The following is a 13,733-nucleotide window of genomic DNA, read 5'->3' as shown; positions in this document are numbered from 1 at the left end:
GCTTTTAGTTCTAGCATTTGCTCGTGCTAGTCAGTCATGCCCCTGCTCTTAGCTTTTAGCTTGTTAGCTTTGCTACCTAGCTTTAGCTTGTAGCATCTAGCCATGCGGTAGTCATCATTGTTCTTTTGAGCGCGGTTCCAGCGTGCCTGCCTGCTGCTACTATGAGAAGGAACACAACCTAGTCTCGTCAAACTTATTTCTTTTCTTTTCCGTTGAGAGTTTCGTGTTCTGAGTTAAGTTTTGTAACGTCCATTCAACTTCAACCAGCGAACACGACTCTGCACTTTCAGCCAACGCCCAACAACCACGGGCTTCCCAAGACGTCCACTTCAGAGACTGAACTTCCAGCCAATCAACGACCTCGGGATAGCCCTTTCACCGAGGCTCCTTCTTCACAGGAGATGCAAGTAACTTTACCTCCAGACTGTGACCTTTACTGGTGTATCTAATATAATTTTAACCTCATTGAGGAACTCAATGCGAGCGCTAATTACGTGATTGATGGTTGTTCATGTTTATGCAATTTAAACGTATTGCTGTTAACTTGGGATTCCATATTTCCCATTCTCTAAACTCATCTTTCCCTAACTTTCGACCTTCCTGCAACTTGTGTGAATGTGTGTGTGCGTGCGTTTATGTGTTAGATTAGTTTATATGTCTTAGATTTATCTAATAAAGCCTTATTCATATTGAAAAGAGAAGTATCTTGTGTTTTGTGCTTACAAGTTAATGTCTTAAACTGTCGATCTTGTTACTGTGCTAATTGATAGTGTTTTCACTATAGTTTGGATATTAGTATCCAGCGCAGATTTGATGTTAAACGGCTCGTTCACTGAACCGCAGGCGCGTCTCCGTGAACAGCCGTGGAAACAGTGATTCTGTTCAAATTCCCTTTAAAATCTTAAATGATTCCCTTTGAGCTAAATTGACCTGTTTCCCTTACATTTATTATGGTGGAGAATGCGGGCAGTTTAATCTAAATTGTGAGCATAAACCAAGTTATTTAATCTTTGATTTTGCTAAAGGAATGAAAGATGAGAAGCTTGCGAGACGTGTGTGTTTGAGAGTGTGACGTAGGCAGCGCGCGCCCTCCCGCTTGAATGAAAGGAGCTAGAGGAGACTTTAACTCGAGTCCGTCTCCCCTTTGTTAACAGCAGTAAGTGAACTTAAAAGTAAACATCTGAGATCGTACAATAAGGTAGAAATTGAGCGTGTTCCTCATTTGTGTAATGCCTTGTTTTATAGCTGATTTGATTTCACTGCGTGTTCCAGTGTCTCAAACGCTATCTCAGTCACTGTTTGCTGAACGGAGCTAAACTGTTAGTGTTTCAAAAGGGATATAAATCGGTGAATAAAGAATAGTTTTGAGCGGGTTTCCTCAATCTATTTATCAAAGTCCCCGTATTCATATTTCATATAGTTTGATTGCCAGTGCGTGTTCCACTGCCGAATCAAATTTGATATTCTACTCCCCTAAATTAACGTTAAACATTAGAGAACAATGTTTGCCCATTTGTATCCGTTCACAAAGTGAATGCAATCTCGCGTAACACTGCGTGTGTCCGAGAGTAATTTGAATGGGAGTGTTTTAAAAGCTTGATCAAGTAAAGTTTAACTGTGTACCAACAGCGAAGGAAAACTTTTATGTTTGTGTCCAGAAAAACTGGCACGGAGATTCAAATTGCTGAGATTGATATAACTGTGTTCCCTTAACTACAGCAGGAAGCTGCTATTTGAATTAAGATAAATTTAACTCTATACAAACTGAGAGTTTAAGTGCCACATCGCAAAACCAACTGAAAGGCGGTGTTGTTATTTGTACAGTGTTGAAATGAGCCGACATTTCATGTAACATGCTTAACTGTATTTGCAACAATGCAACGATTCATGTGCTGATCCACTAGAATGTGTTTTGGTTGCCATAGTGACGACCGTGACCCGGAAGCCTAACGTACTTCCGGAGCAACTCTGAACTGTGCACGCGCAGCGCACAAACTCCGCGGTGTCGCTAAGCTAACGAAACCATTGCATTTACATTGAAGTCTATACTAAAGCCACTAGCCTCAAAGGTTAGCCGTTAGCATTACCATCCAGTGGTAGAATAATGTGTGTTTGGGCAACGCTGACGTGATTTAACCATTTTCAACATCTTAACTAACACTTTTTAGTCTCTTTCTTTTTATCGCTCTCTTTTCTCACTAGACCACTTATTTTCATTTTACTAGAAAGGGAAATACTGACTCACAATTATTAATTGTCAAATTGAAATTTAATTGAAACATTAAATTTATTTTGAATCATTTAAAATTTCCCTCTCAGATCATTTCATATGATCTTTTATTTCTAGTATTCTCTTTTGGGTCTTATTATTTTAGGAATGAATAAGCCTTGAACTTTGGAAGTTTAAGTAAACTTATTCTTCCTAATTTATTTATTACCCATCTGAATATATGCTATTCAGACCTTTAATTATTTGAATGCGTTTTACCCCTCTTCCTATTTTGGTTATACACTTAACCACTATTTGTTTTACTTATTGATTTCTTTTTATTTCATTTTTGCATATTTTGCCCATTTATTAATTTTTTTAATTTTACTTTTTCTTACCATTTCTTTACTTTGTGTATCCTAGCCTGGGAACGACAAACCTGAGCCCTAAAAGGAGACATTGTTATCCCTCACTACGAGTTCAAATAAATTAGAAAGACAACTCTCTTTCATTTAAAGTTTATTTTGTTTGATTAGTTGTGCAGCAACTAACACAACGCTCTCCTTGTAGTTGAGGTAACCGCTTCTGAGACTTACCATCTCCGTCCTCTCTCTCCTTTACTTTCCTCTTCTCTTTTTACATTTGTAGGACATGTAAGAACCATCAATCAATTCTAAGTGAAGTAAATACACAATCGTGCCAAAGACGACGAATCATCCTTATGAATTTGATTGTAATCATCCTCTCATTTGTTCTTCCTAACCTCCCTAAATTTGGAAACGCATTCCAAGTTTTAGCATCTCATCCATCGTTGAGATCAATTTAATAGAGATACGTGTTGAGCAACTGTCGCCTTCGCTGACTCCCTGGTGAGCGGTCCAACTGAAAGGTGTACGGTGTCAATCCTGTCAGACTAAGAAAAGAGATATCAGAATTATTATTGTATTCTTTTGTCCAAAGCAAGAAATATAATAATATTATTTACGTTTTTGATAACATTTAATTGGAAAAAATAATTTTCCTCATTTGAAAAACAGAAATTTTGCTTGTCATTTGAATTTGTTTTTCACCTCTGTCTCTCTTTTCCTCTTCCTCATTAGAGTGACAAAGTCTTCGCATCTCTAGTCTACTTAGACACCCTGAGACCAACACAGTCATCACCACATTTCACTAGTGGTTCACAATCACTGATACAACACTTAGTTGTCCCACCACACATAGGCTTTTACTCCACACAGATCTGTGTCAGTCTCTCTTCTCCCCAGCGTGCCAACATGCCGCAGACTGCAGACCCCATTTCCCATGGGGAAGATGTGAACATTTGGCTGAGAGGCATAACAGACAGCCTCACTCCAAAGACATTTGAACTGTTATTATTTTTAATAATAATCCTAATCCTGAGAAGATTCCTGACACAAGATTCAAGCCAGAACAACAACCACGAGGAGCTAGTCAAGATCACGAGCTCACTAAGCTATGCCTTCACAACCCAGCTGAAACTGAGCGACAAGCACATCACCCACCTTCAAGAGGAGCTGACAGGTGCTCAACGTCGCATAGACAAGCTGGAAGTGAAAGTTCAAAATCAACTCAAAGCACCCAGCGAGAGGGAGCAGGATACAACAGAACAAGTTATGAAGCTCCTAGCAGCCCTGGCAGCAGCTCAGCTCGACCAGCGACATGCAACGGCTGCTCAGAAAGACCTGGTAAACAGACTCCAGTATGCCGAACAGCTACTAGAGAAAGCCAAGATAGACATCAGAAACAAGAATTCTGAAAATAGTGCTTTGAAAGACCACCTTGAAAGGTACAGAACTGAAACGGACAATCTGACCCAACAACTAGACGATACCAACGATGAGCTCTACATGGTCAGAAAAGAACTCCAAAATGCTTACAAGCACAAACTAGAGCCAAGAAAAGAGAAACATCTCTTAGCCTCATCACTGCTGAGCAGAGCAGAGTCCCACGTCCAAGAACTGGCATATGACGAAAGGAGCGAAGGGCCACAACCCAAAACCTCACCTGCCTTCGCCACACAACCCTTTCCTGCCAACGAAAGAAAACCTCCCGTCCAAGGCCTTGAAGCTGCACACGGGATGACCATCAAAGACCTCAACAAGCTGTCTAAAAACATCAGCAGGTTCAACCCGAACTCCACAGAGAGCCCCGACATCCAAGCTTATCTGCGAGATATCGAATTTCACCTGGAAGTGAGACCTCATGTGACTGACAGAGACTGGTTATACCTCCTTAGAGCCACGTCCAGTTCCGAGATACGAAACTTTCTAGATCGACAGCCCAGTCAAACCAAGTCAAACTACCAGCGACTTCGTGAGGTCCTGATTAAAGAGTTTACAGACCCAGAGTCTGAACATGGACTGTTAACTGCCTTGGAAACCAAACAAGGTCGTCAAGAGACTCCACAAGCTTATTACAACCGACTCCGACAAGCCTACTTTGGCGCACACAACAGCCCTGACCTTGAAGAGGATGTGAACTTCAAAACCCTCTTCCTAAAGAATCTGCACCCCGGAGTAAGTCACCATCTAGGTGTCATGGCCTGTCCGAACTCCATGACCATCCAACAGTTGCGTGACCTAACACAGAAGGCCTATAACAAGCAGAAGTTGGCCTCAAAGAAAGGTAACAAAACATCCACACTCTTGAACTCTGTCAACAAAGACTCAAGCCTTGCACTGGACGACACCCAGCGGCATCACAACACCAGAGTCTTCCATCAAGAGCACAGAGAACGTGACGCCCATATCCACGACCGCTTTCAGCCCAACTGCTGGAAAAATCCATGGGACCAGCCACGCTTCTCAAGAAACCAAAAGGATAACATCTGGAAACCTAACCAGATATCCAAAGGTAATCACCTGACTCATCCAAGAGCAACTCGTGTGGGTAAGCGACAACAAAACCCACCTCAGCACCACTCAGACATGCACAGTGCTGAGTACTCACAAGAACATAACCGCTTACCATTAGAAGACACGGAACAAGTCATGGAACAACTAAGAGAGTTCCTTCAAGACAATTTACATGCAGGTGACCACAAAGTTGAGTCATGCTCGCTGTGACCAGCGACAGAACGGAAGGCCGGTGATCACCTGGTGCACCGCATCAGAGATGACAAGCACCTGTTCAACAACAACCCAGAATGAACAAGTCTTTCACGGCCAACTGTTGATGAAAAATCTGAGGTACTAAAGGACATCACCTCAGTCACTAACAAACTGTCAAATGAACTCCAACTCCAAGTACCACATTCCCTGTCTGTGCAACAGCAACCACCAGAGCACAGAAGGTCAGAAAGTCTGCTACAGCCAGAAGGCATCACAAGAAGAATGCAACATAGGAGACAAGTTTTGCAACTCAGCTTCACACAGCCATGCCAAACTGCCTCCGACGGCGTGCTAAAGAACTTCCTGCCTTGCTGGACTGACCCCTCATTAGACCATGGACACGCCCTCATCCAAGCCAAAGATGCAGAGAGCCAGTCTTCAGTGACATGCTAGAAAAAGGGGGAGACAACACAGACTTGAACAGATCTGACCACACATGCACTACACCAGTAATACACAACATTACCTACACCCAGAGGTAAACACATCTACTGATAACACAGTCAACAAACATATTCTTCCCACAGGTAGAATATCCAACTTTTAGCGTAACAAAGTTACACATACCCACCATGAAGAAACGTGCAGCCATCCTCACAATAGGTAGAACACCTGACACTAAGTTAAGGTTCACGACACACTAGCTGCACCTGACATCCTAGCTCAATAGTAGTTGTAACACATGCTAGGAAAACCCACAGCAGCCTTGTTTTGTTTTGTTCTTCTTTTACCTATCCTTCTCCTTCCCCTCTTTCCTGAGTAGGTGAAATGCCTAGACACCCTGCGAGGGTTGAAGGTCTGATATTAGGATTGACTCGCAACACCTAATATCCGCCAGCCACTCTAAACTGAATGGAAGCCAGAGAGCTCCATGCATGATAGGTCAATTCATTGAATTGAAATGAAATTACTAGAAAACTAATGGTAAACATGTAAAGTAAGACAACCTAGAAGAACCAAACAAAGTTAACCACAAATTTGATTGATGAATCAAAATAAAAACAATTTCCAAGACGATCTAAACTATCCTCAACGTGCTAAACTACATTGACTAATTGAACTTAACCACGTGTACCTAAATAACCTGATGCCTGCACCAGTACAGTAACTGTCATGGAGGTGTTGTCTTGCTGTTTGCTGTGTTTGTCTGCTTCTTCTGCCTTTGTTTCTCCAGCGATCGACGATGTCTTCACCTAAACACCTCGCCGATCGAAAGGGGGATATATGTAGCAGAAATGAGTCAAATCAGACAAATCAAAGAGTCTATCAGAGCTGTGTGCACTGAAACATGAGCTGAATTCCTCAGGAAGTCATAAATCAGTTCTAGTGCCACAGGAACTAAGCAAGATAACCAACCAACCAACTTGTTCACACAACAGCTTTCAACATAAACACCAATAGAACAATTATTAACAATTTTAATTCGAAGAAGAGATTGTTAAATTTATTGTTCGTGATTGAAATGCAACGCTGGACATCACATGGAAACCCAGGAGATCAAGTTAAATACTTGCATTGACTCCCCCCCCCCCCCCCCCAGCCAGTGAAACCAGACTGAAATTCCTAAGGGGGAAGGGCTTTAAACCTTTGTCTTCACAGAAAAGTCCTTTGCCAGAGAATGGCAAAGAAACTGCTTTTTATACATTATATATGGACCAGAATGAACTCAAAAAAGACTTATGAATGAATCATTCCATTGCTTAACTCCATATTAATTTACGTGTAACCCACACATTTGACTATCATGTATAATCACTTATTGTGTATGTCTTTTGATAACTATAGGATACCTAGTCATGTCTAGTATTCAAATAATCGCATTTTCTTGCTTGATATTGTCCTGACAATCATTTATTTGTAAAATATATCATAATCATATTATAGGAATCATGTCCAAAATTAGACCCTGTGAGGCAAGAACCACATGCTTGGTAAGATAAACAAATGATTTATGATACCCAAGACTCAAGAACATATCTGATTGGTCAAGGCAACATTTGAGGGGTGGCCAACAGGAAGTTTTAAATACTTTGGACACGATGTAATTTCGCTTTTAGTCATGCCTTGCTTTTAGTCTGCCTGCTGCTATTAGCCATGTCGGCTTTTAGTCATGCCTTGCTTTTAGTCTAGCTGCTGCTATTAGCCATGTCGGCTTTTAGTTCTAGCATTTGCTCGTGCTATCAGTCATGCCTGCTCTTAGCTTTTAGCTTGTAGCTTTGCTACCTAGCTTTAGCTTGTAGCATCTAGCCATGCGGTAGTCATCATTGTTCTTTGAGCGCGGTTCCAGCGTGCCTGCCTGCTGCTACTATGAGAAGGAACACAACCTAGTCTCGTCAAACTTTATTTCTTTTCTTTTCCGTTTGAGAGTTTCGTGTTCTGAGTTAAGTTTTGTAACGTCCATTCAACTTCAACCAGCGAACACGACTCTGCACTTTCAGCCAACGCCCAACAACCACGGGCTTCCCAAGACGTCACTTCAGAGACTGAACTTCCAGCCAATCAACGACCTCGGGATAGCCCTTTCACCGAGGCTCCTTCTTCACAGGAGATGCAAGTAACTTTACCTCCAGACTGTGACCTTTACTGGTGTATCTAATATAATTTTAACCTCATTGAGGAACTCAATGCGAGCGCTAATTACGTGATTGATGGTTGTTCATGTTTATGCAATTTAACGTATTGCTGTTAACTTGGGATTCCATATTTCCATTCTCTTAAACTCATCTTTCCCTAACTTTCGACCTTCCTGCAACTTGTGTGAATGTGTGTGTGCGTGCGTTTATGTGTTAGATTAGTTTATATGTCTTAGATTTATCTAATAAAGCCTTATTCATATTGAAAAGAGAAGTATCTTGTGTTTTGTGCTTACAAGTTAATGTCTTAAACTGTCGATCTTGTTACTGTGCTAATTGATAGTGTTTTCACTATAGTTTGGATATTAGTATCCAGCGCAGATTTGATGTTAAACGGCTCGTTCACTGAACCGCAGGCGCGTCTCCGTGAACAGCCGTGAAACAGTGATTCTGTTCAAATTCCCTTTAAAATCTTAAATGATTCCCTTTGAGCTAAATTGACCTGTTTCCCTTACAGTGGGCATAGATTAATTTTTTTTTAATCTAGATTAATCTCACTGTGATCTTGAAATTAATCTAGATTAATCTATATTAATCTAGATTAAAATGGCTCATTCGAATTCTGCCGACAGCATTCAGAATATGTGTGTTACCCAAATAAAATTGACAAACAGTAAGTCTTTGAGAATGGGTTTATCAAGCTAGATTGTGCATTAGAAATGTACATCTCCTGTTTCAAAAATGCATCACAAACTGCTTGAAAAAGCTGTAAACTAATTCCACATTGCACAAGCGGGGAACCCGGTGAAGGTTGTACCAGTGGGCCCTGTTTGAAACTGTCTAATTTGTATGTTCGTTTATTTTTATTTATTTGTGCTATTTACACAATGTTTAAGGTTTTTTCAAGTTTGTAGGTGTCAAGGTACAGAAACTAAATAATTAAATGTAAAAAAGCACTGGATAGTCTTCAATGTAAAAATGAAATATACAATCAAACCTACATTTATAATAAACCTACATTTATAATAATGACAAACCGTGGTTCACTGCAAAACTCAGACAGCTCCGTCAGGCCAAAGAAGATGCTTACGTGAAGGGGGACAATGTCTTGTATAAACAGGCTAAATACACATTGGAAAAGGAGATCAAAGTGGCAAAGAGGAATTATTCTGAAAAAATAAGGACTCAGTTCACTTCCAACGACTCCGCATCATTGTGGAAAAGTCTAAAGAAGATCACCAATTACAAGACACCACCCCCCAGCACTGAATCAACGACTGGCAGACGATCTGAACGAGTTTTACTGCAGGTTTGAAAGAACACCCATCACCTGCCCTGAACGCCTCCCCACAAAACCATTCACACCCTTCACAACTCCTGCAACCAGCCCTGAATGCCTCTCCAAACTACCGTTCACACCATTAACAGCTCCTGCAACCCATCCTGAACACCTCTCCAATCAAGCACTCTCACCATTCACACCTCCTGCATCCCCCCTCTCAGGTGGGGCACCTGCAATTCAGATCAGCGAGGATGCGGTGCACCAGGTCTTCCGGAAGCAGAAAAGGAAAAAAGCACCAGGCCCAGATTGTGTTACACCAGCCTGTCTGAAATCCTGTGCTGACCAGCTGGCCCCCATCTTCACACAGATCTTCAACAGATCGCTGGAGCTGTGCGAAGTCCCTTCATGCCTCAAACGTTCCACCATCATTCCCATCCCTAAGAAACCCAAAATTACAGGACTAAATGACTACAGGCCTGTGGCTCTAACGTCTGTAGTCAGTAAGTCATTTGAAAAACTGGTGCTGGCCCACCTGAAGGACATCACTGGGCCCTTGCTGGATCCTCTTCAGTTTGCCTACAGAGCAAACAGGTCTGTGGACGATGCAGTAAACATTGGACTGCATTATGTTCTGCAACACCTAGACAGACCGGGGACTTATGTGAGGATCCTGTTTGTGGACTTCAGCTCGGCCTTCAACACGATCATCCCAAACCTCCTCCTGCCCAAACTAAATCAGCTCTCCGTGCCCACCTCCGTCTGTCAGTGGATCAACAGCTTCCTGACAGACAGGCAGCAGCTAGTGAGGCTGGGAAAATACACATCCAGCACCCGTACAATCAGCACCGGAGCTCCCCAGGGCTGCGTTCTCTCCCCACTGCTCTTCTCCCTGTACACCAACGATTGCACATCTAAGGACCCCTCTGTCAAGCTCCTGAAGTTTGCAGACGACACCACACTCATCGGCCTCATTCAGGACGGTGACGAGTCTGCTTACAGACAGGAGGTAAAAGAGCTGGCTGTCTGGTGCAGTCTCAACAACCTGGAGCTTAACACGCTCAAAACAGTGGAGATGATCGTGGACTTCAGGAGAGACCCCTCTGCACTCCCCCCACTCACCATCATGAACAGCACTGTGACTGCAGTGGAGTCATTCAGGTTCCTGGGAACCACCATCTCTCAGGACCTGAAGTGGGACATTCACATTGACTGCATTGTGAAAAAAGCCCAGCAAAGGTTGTACTTCCTCCGCCAGCTGAGGAAGTTTAACCTGCCACAGGAGCTGCTGAAACAGTTCTACTCCACCATCATTGAATCCATCCTCTGCACTTCAGTAACTGTCTGGTTCAGCTCAGCTTCTAAATCTGACCTCAGAAGACTACAGAGAGTAGTCCGGACTGCTGAGCGAATCATCGGTTCAACTCTCCCATCTATTCAAGAACTGTACTTATCCAGAGTGAGAAAAAGGGCTGTCAAAATCACTCTGGACCCTTCACACCCAGCACACTCCCTCTTTGAACTGTTGCCATCTGGTCGACGCTACAGAGCACTGAGCACTAGAACAACCAGACACAGGACCAGTTTCTTCCCTCAGGCAATCCATCTTATGAACAGCTGATAATAACGGCGAACACACTACACTTTATATTTATATACACACACACTTTATTTATCTAACACACATACTTAGTATACACTTAAATTTTGCACACAATATATATGTACATACATAACTATCTCTTTGTAATATACCTGCCTACAATTGTCATTTGTATATTGTTATTCACTATCTACTTATTTGTATTTTTTATTCTTTTATTATGTGTTTTATGTTCTGTCGCTGTCATTCTGTTGTACTGTGGAGCTTCTGTCACGAAAACAAATTCCTCGTATGTGTAAACATACCTGGCAATAAAGCTCATTCTGATTCTGATTCTGATTTATTCAGACACCTTCAACATTTCTTACATTATTACAGTTTTGCTATATATATCAAAAAATATATCTGGTGTCTGAATAATTTTTGTTTGACTGTTAAAACTACAAAGTAATCAAGAGCAGTGAGTGATTTTCATTTTCATTTTCTTGGATTAACATTGCACGTCCTGATTCTGCCGAGTTCGACGCGTCCCTGGGTCAACAAGGGAGGTGCTTAAGCTAAATTTGAGCAACCAATCAGATTACTCACGTCACGTGACATGTACCCAGCCTCAGCTTGCGCGCCACTATTTGAATTGTGTGCTTTGACGTCGCCTTCATTTTACAAAGGTAAGTGCATATTATTTAAAATGTGCCATTTCAAATGTGTCCATCCCTGCTCAGCATAATATATTATTTTTATTAATATATTATTCATAACTGACGCGAACATTCGCTGAACTGCGCATATATTAAGGTCCAAATCGCCAAACCCCGATCCTATCGGACAGGAAGGTGCCCACGATCGTTTTGCCCCGGTCCGGTGTGGCGTTTCCCCCGTGATTGCGTCGTCGGATCTTTTTGTACGATTATTTATATCACTTTTGTCATGTATTCGTTTAGCAGATGCTGATACTAATCCTTCTGTGAAAGAAAGGCTAAAAACTTTTGCGGATGGATTGGGGGTTTGTCGTCCATAAACAACAAGGAAATATATTGTGTTGACCCGGCGACATCTGACCCGTCCAATATACAGTATGACACACATTTATCAATGACTGTATTTAAATAATAATCATTATTATAATAATACAATATCCAATTTAAAACAATCATTAATCTCTCACTATATTGTAGTAATAATAATATAAATAATAATATCTTGTGTTGACCCAGGGACGTCATATTCTTGTGATGACCCAGGGACGTCATATTCTTGTGTTGACCCAGGGACGTCATATTCTTGTGTTGACCCAGGGACGTCATATTCTTGTGTTGACCCAGGGACGTCATATTCTTGTGTTGACCCAGGGACGTCATATTCTTGTGTTGACCCAGGGACGTCATATTCTTGTGATGACCCAGGGACGTCATATTCTTGTGATGACCCAGGGACGTCATATTCTTGTGTTGACCCAGGGACGTCATATTCTTGTGTTGACCCAGGGACGTCATATTCTTGTGATGACCCAGGGACGTCATATTCTTGTGTTGACCCAGGGACGTCATATTCTTGTGATGACCCAGGGACGTCATATTCTTGTGTTGACCCAGGGACGTCATATTCTTGTGATGACCCAGGGACGTCATATTCTTGTGTTGACCCAGGGACGTCATATTCTTGTGTTGACCCAGGGACGTCATATTCTTGTGATGACCCAGGGACGTCATATTCTTGTGATGACCCAGGGACGTCATATTCTTGTGATGACCCAGGGACGTCATATTCTTGTGATGACCCAGGGACGTCATATTCTTGTGTTGACCCAGGGACGTCATATTCTTGTGTTGACCCAGGGACGTCATATTCTTGTGTTGACCCAGGGACGTCATATTCTTGTGTTGACCCAGGGACGTCATATTCTTGTGTTGACCCAGGGACGTCATATTCTTGTGATGACCCAGGGACGTCATATTCTTGTGTTGACCCAGGGACGTCATATTCTTGTGATGACCCAGGGACGTCATATTCTTGTGATGACCCAGGGACGTCATATTCTTGTGATGACCCAGGGACGTCATTCTTTATAGCTCATCTAATATGAGACAAACAGTAATTAATCACTTCATTTTATTATTGTTATTATTAATAATAATACAATATCTAATATAAGACCAAGATTAATCTATCAATATACTGCAATAATAATAATAATAATAATAATAATAATAATAATAATAATAATAATAATAATAATAATGAAATATCTTGTGTTGACCCAGGGACGTCATTCTTTATAGCTCATCTAATATAAGACAAACAGTAATTAATCACTTCATTTTAATAATAATACAATATCTAATATAAGACCAAGATTAATCTATCACTATACTGCATAATAATAATAATAATAATGATGAAATATCTTGTGTTGACCCAGGGACTTCATTCTTTATAGCTCATCTAATATAAGACAAACAGTAATTAATCACGTCATTTTATTATTATTATTAAAAATAATAATAATACAATATCTAATATAAGACCAAGATTTATCTATCACTATACTGCATAATAATAATAATATTAATAATAATAATAATAATGAAATATCTTGTGTTGACCCAGGGACTTTATAGTCTTTATAGCTCATCTAATATGAGACAAACAGTAATTAATCACGTCATTTTATTATTATTATTATTATTATTAATAATACAATAATATAAGACCAAGAGTAATCTATCACTATACTGCAATAATAATAATAATAATAATAATAATAATAATAATGAAATATCTTGTGTTGACACAGGGACTTCATTCTTTATAGCTCATCTAATATAAGACAAACAGTAATTAATCACGTCATTTTATTATTATTAATAATAATAATACAATAATATAAGACCAAGAGTAATCTATCACTATACTGCAATAATAATAATAATAATAATGA

Source organism: Carassius auratus, chromosome 14 (genome assembly GCF_003368295.1).
Source record: "Carassius auratus strain Wakin chromosome 14, ASM336829v1, whole genome shotgun sequence".
NCBI classification, from domain to species: domain Eukaryota; kingdom Metazoa; phylum Chordata; class Actinopteri; order Cypriniformes; family Cyprinidae; genus Carassius; species Carassius auratus.
Note: the sequence above shows the minus strand (reverse complement) of the source record.